The 5,568-nt window shown below is 41.9% G+C and overlaps 1 protein-coding gene across 1 annotated transcript in view; it reads left to right on the forward strand.

Annotated features, from left to right (window-relative positions):
- Window positions 1–4,097: 4,097 nt before the first annotated feature.
- ptp4a2b (protein tyrosine phosphatase 4A2b) overlaps window positions 4,098–5,568 on the forward strand; it is a 39,552-nt gene continuing 38,081 nt past the window's right edge. Inside the window, exon 1 of the mRNA XM_034160713.1 lies at window positions 4,098–4,247. The gene's annotated coding sequence lies outside the window, so the exon portion shown is untranslated. The remainder of the gene's footprint in view (window positions 4,248–5,568) is intronic.

Below are 5,568 nucleotides of genomic sequence, written 5' to 3' on the forward strand. Positions count from 1 at the left end.
ACAGCTGTCACCCATCATCCGTGACAGCTGTCACTAATCATCACATCTGGTATAAAAGAAGGAAGACACCTCCACCAAACTGCCGAGATATCATCTTCATCTGGAAGTAATATCCTCAGCCTTTTGTGATATTTGTAAATCTGTTATTGTGAGTGTTTGCAGGAGTACCGGTCCGTTTAGTGGAGGCTGTGCAAGACGGCGCTCTTTTTCTTCTGAGGGACCGCTGCAAAGTGTTGAGTGAGAGGTGGAGGTGGAATTCCCACAAGGATTGTTACTGGGTGTTCACACACCCACCCTTTGACTGTCTTTTGCTTTCTGCCAGCAGTACCAGATCCGACACGCCAGGAAGGTGGCCACCTGGGGACTCCGGGACTTGGCGGCTCCAGTATTCCTCGGGTTCGGTGGTGGTGGAAATCGTGTGGTTCCGGTTCGTTTCCAGACGGGCGTCTCCTATCGTCGAGCCTGCCCACACGACACCTTTATTAATTGACTGTTGCACATTCTGAATCTGCTGTGTTTGGTTGTGTTATTCACAACAGTAAAGTGTTATAATTTGACTCCTTCCATTGTCCGTTCATTTACGCCCCCTGTTGTGGGTCCGTGTCACTACACTTTCCCAACACCAATAGAGCGCTTCGCTCTCAGACTGCAGGCTTACTTGTAGTTCCTAGGGTTTGTAAGAGTAGAATGGGAGGCAGAGCCTTCAGCTTTCAGGCTCCTCTCCTCTGGAACCAGCTCCCAATTCAGATCAGGGAGACAGACACCCTCTTTACTTTTAAGATTAGGCTTAAAACTTTCCTTTTTGCTAAAGCTTATAGTTAGGGCTGGATCAGGTGACCCTGAACCATCCCTTAGTTATGCTGCTATAGACTTAGACTGCTGGGGGGTTCCCATGATGCACTGAGTGTTTCTTTCTCTTTTTGCTCTGTATGCACCACTCTGCATTTAATCATTAGTGATTGATCTCTGCTCCCCTCCACAGCATGTCTTTTTCCTGGTTCTCTCCCTCAGCCCCAACCAGTTCCAGCAGAAGACTGCCCCTCCCTGAGCCTGGTTCTGCTGGCGGTTTCTTCCTGTTAAAAGGGAGTTTTTCCTTCCCACTGTCGCCAAGTGCTTGCTCACAGGGGGTCGTTTTGACCGTTGGGGTTTTTACGTAATTATTGTATGGCCTTGCCTTACAATATAAAGCGCCTTGGGGCAACTGTTTGTTGTGATTTGGCGCTATATAAATAAAATTGATTGATTGATTCATTCATTCACTAACAAATTTAGCGGAAGTTACCGCTAAATGCTAACTTTTAGTATTGACTAAATACTATTGACACTGTCGGCTACTGTTAAACCAGTTTCAAGTTTAAGCACTGCAGGGGCTGCTGGGTAAATTCAAAGGTGATCACAAACACAAAACAAACGCATGAAAAAAATTAAAATAAAATTAAAACCCCAAACACTGTCATCATCTTTGTCAAAACCAGCCAATTGCAGTATTAAAAGTCACACTTTATATAATATATTTACACTGACTTTTGAGCTGCTCACATATCGCTTTTATCCACAGTGTAACTTCTTGTCTTCTTACCAGTACGTGTGTGCTTTGACCTGTGAGCCAGAAGCGTTAGCTAGCTCTCTGCATTCATAAACAGGAACTACCATCAATGATTTTAGGGTTTGCAAACGTTGTTGACTGTTAAATTTACTCACTATACAAGCAAAAAAAAAAAAAGTGAGCGGATTGAAAGTTAGTCAAACTAAATGTAGCAGAAGCTAATTGGTCCACTCATGATTTTCAAAGTTAGCTGAAAAGCTAATCCATTTAAAAAAGTTAGCTTTGCTAATTAATGGTTAGTGGATTAGTGGAACTGTGCCCACAACTGCCATTAGAGAACTGCAAGTGTAAATCTTGATGGCCATGCTCGATCTACGTATATTTCCTCCATAGAACATGTATCAAATTTTGTTGCAAATGTTGTTGCAATTCACATTTTCACCTCAGCACTGACAAAAATAGTGGAACTGATGTGGTCAGTCCTGTCTGTGGGTCTGTCTCTTTGTTTCTGTAAAAATATATTTCTAAAAGCAAAGGTTGGATTTTGACCAAATTTGATACAAAAATCAGGGGTAGAGGAAGGGGTGATGCATTGTAGTTTTAAGTCTTCATTTAATACAGGATACCCATCAACTCATTGGAACACTTTATGACATCACTAAGCTCTACAAATACCTTGCTGGCAAACAGAAATCCCAGGAGTAGTTTCTGTCAGTTAATGGAGGTACGATTCCTTTATCCATCCCAGAGTGGTAGCTATAGTGAGGTAGGCGTCAATGAAGGATTACACAGGGTCAACATTTAAAAATGCTCCCCTCATATTGAAAAGTATACCACATTATTTGACCATAAAGATAGCACAAAGGTATAGTTTGGATTTTCTTTGAGTGATTGTTAGGGAGTTATAGACTAGAAACAGCAAAAATAGTGACAAATTTCACTTTCAGTTTGTGCAAGGGTCAAAAATTAAAGTTGGCTCAATTTTAGTAAAAAGTTTTTAATTTCAATTTATTTTCATTTATATAGCACCAAATCACAACAGATTTGCCTCAAGGCGCTTCACACAAGTAGGTCTACCCTTACTAACCCCCAGAGCAGCAGTGGTAAGGAAAAACTCCCTCTGAGGTAGAAAGTTCAAGCAGACCAGACTCAAAGGGGTGACCCTCTGCTTGAGCCATGCTGCAGACATAAATTACGGAACAACAAAAGGTGATGCAAATTCATATTTGAGCTAATAGGGTTTTGAAAAGGAATAGTTTGCACCATCTCTGTCTGTTATGCTTATGTTACGGGGTAACAAAGAATCGTAGAAACCAATTTAAGTCAGTTTTTTTTGACCATTTCTTTGCCTTCAACACAGTCAGAACTATTGCATTTATTAATGTTTTTAGCTCAACCAAGAATTTGCAGCACTTTTTTGTTGTTTTTACTAAATTTGGAGTAGCTTTAACTATTGACGCTGGAATACAACCTGAAATACATATACCTTTATCTCCATTTTTGCTGTTTTTACCCTTTAAATCCATAACATTCAGTCATGGATAGTCCAAAAAAGTCCTTTTTGGAATATTTATGATGACAACTGGAGTATTTTTAAATGTTGACCTCTGTGGAATCCTTCATTGGTCCTGTGCTATAGTTGTCACCCTGGGATGGCCACTATACCTTTTTGTGGAGGCCATGGTATACTGAGGCTAGATTGTAAGGGTCACTTAGTCCCATTAAGTGGTACATATTAGGTCAAAATTGGCTTCAGTGTCATGGACTATACGGGCCCTGACGCCAATTGGGCTCACCGCTTATCTCTGAAGATAGTGTGAAACTGATGAGAGCCCATGGCTCTGTTTAGATGGGATGCCAATCCATTGCAGGTTACTCCCCCAGCCATGAACTGCTGGGTGGACTGAGTTAATGCAGATGAAGGGTCTAGTTCCTTTTGTAGTACAACTCCCACAACACAGAGTCACCTGCTCTGCTACCTGGATGAAGTAAGTACTATATAGGCCCTGCAGCCCATTGGTGCTGGTGCTTATCTCAAGCGGATAAGAACCTACGACTCTCTTTGGACGGGGCACGAGTCTGACCCAGGTTACTTCCCCAGCCTAGGCCAGTCCCCATTTACAGCTGGGTGGACTGAGACAATATAGATTAAGTATCATGTCCAAGGATGTAGACAAGTAACATGAACGGATGTCAAACCTAGGCCTACATATTAGCAGATCAACTCCTTATCCACTCAACTACCTGGATGAAAACCTGAAAAAAAATAGGAAAATAGCAAAAGAAACTTCAGTAGGATGACAGCGGGAACACAACCCTTCCAAAAGAGTGTTCTGTCAATGTCTTTGATTTTGACAGATTAGACTGACTTTGACTTTGATCATAAGATTCTGGAGTTAAAATTTCTAAATATTTTTTAAAAATGTCCTGATATGTCCATAAGTATTTTACAATTAAAATGACAGACGCTTTAACAAATTTCTTTGCATTGGAAGGCCAAAGTCGAACGATATCAATATTTCCCACTGCACTTGAAGGTAGCGGCAAACAGAAAACTCCTCCCCCATCAACAGTTGCGGACGTTCGAGTAGAACTCGAGCCACATTGAAGAGGGACAAAAAAGCGACCAGATAGCGGTTACTGCTCTCACTCCACTTTCTGCGGGAGTAGTCACGGGATTTCAATGTTCTGCCTGCTCTTTGTAAGTAGCTAATATCTTGATGAAGTAAACGTGACCTCTTGGAATTAGTCCACGACTGTGTTTGTAGCATTGCACTAAAAGAGCAACACCGTCACAGTGGCTGTAGCGGTTTAATAAAAGTGTAAAAAGTTGTTTCACGTTGTCAGTTGACAGTCGAGTAAAACAGAATGTCGCTGCTTTGACTTTGTTGAGGTGATATTAACCGTCGCTGGGTAAACCGAAGCGGCGGTGCTATGTTAGCTTGCTAGCTATACGTCGCCCCGTGCTAGCTTACTGTTCGGCCTACGACTATTTCCAAGAACCGCGCACTAAGTGACGCTAAGAAGCGTTAGTGAAGTGAGCAAACTCACGTTTAACTTTAATTAGAAAACTGGTTAAGTTTCCTTTTTGTTTTTTTATTTGCTCTTACTAGCGGGGTAGCTTAGCATATCTCTTTGACAACGTAGCGATTAGCGTCACGTTAATGAATGCTTTGGTTAGCCGTCTTAGCCGACGGTGTGACTCATTCTCGCGTCGGTGGCGCCCTTCACATGTGTTAAGTAGACTTATTTAGTAGTGATTAATTGTTTTCGTCGTGGGATTTCACTAAGCCCTAACAAAACTCGATGTAGATGGCGACTAAGCTATAGCCTAAACTGCCTTCCGCCCTTTGTGGAGAATCTGACCCAACGCATGATTGGCACAGTTGTATGAAGACAGCCGTGTGTGTGTGTGTGTGTGTGTTGCCAACCCGATCTGTCACATCGGCTATTGTCAGATTTTGTCAATAGTTTTCTCTTCAATAAATTAGCCAGCTTTGTGTGTAGAAATGTAGCTAGCCCTGGGGTTAGATGGGTTTAACTTACTACTGATATCCTAAAGTAGAAAGAGAGCCATTTAGTCATGTGGTCAGAAGTTAATTGAGGAAACGCACTGAGAGGAAGTTGACTGTAGCAGCTGTGACACTAAAGATTCCATAATGTTCCCATGCCTCTCCGTTTTCAATTTGACTTTCCGGTGTTTCGGTCTTCTCAGTGTTAATAAATTTTGTGGGGAACATCTACAAATGAATCACCTTGAACATATCTGCCATCTGTGCAGATGAGTCAGTCAGTAACTGGTGTAACAGGTATAAGCTAATTATGGATTTCCAGCTGTGAGTCACTCCAAGGTGACCTAATTTGGTGTCTGCTTTTTCTTTTTTTTTACATGGCGTAGTTGGTTGTAAATTAAATTGACACCTGCAATGTGCAGGAGTCCTTGGCATCATAATTCCCAGCACCGCACATGCGCAGCCATTTTGATGGCATTGCAAATGTAAACAAACAAAAGGTGGGTTTGT

This window comes from Thalassophryne amazonica, chromosome 20 (genome assembly GCF_902500255.1).
Source record: "Thalassophryne amazonica chromosome 20, fThaAma1.1, whole genome shotgun sequence".
In the NCBI taxonomy this organism is placed as follows: domain Eukaryota; kingdom Metazoa; phylum Chordata; class Actinopteri; order Batrachoidiformes; family Batrachoididae; genus Thalassophryne; species Thalassophryne amazonica.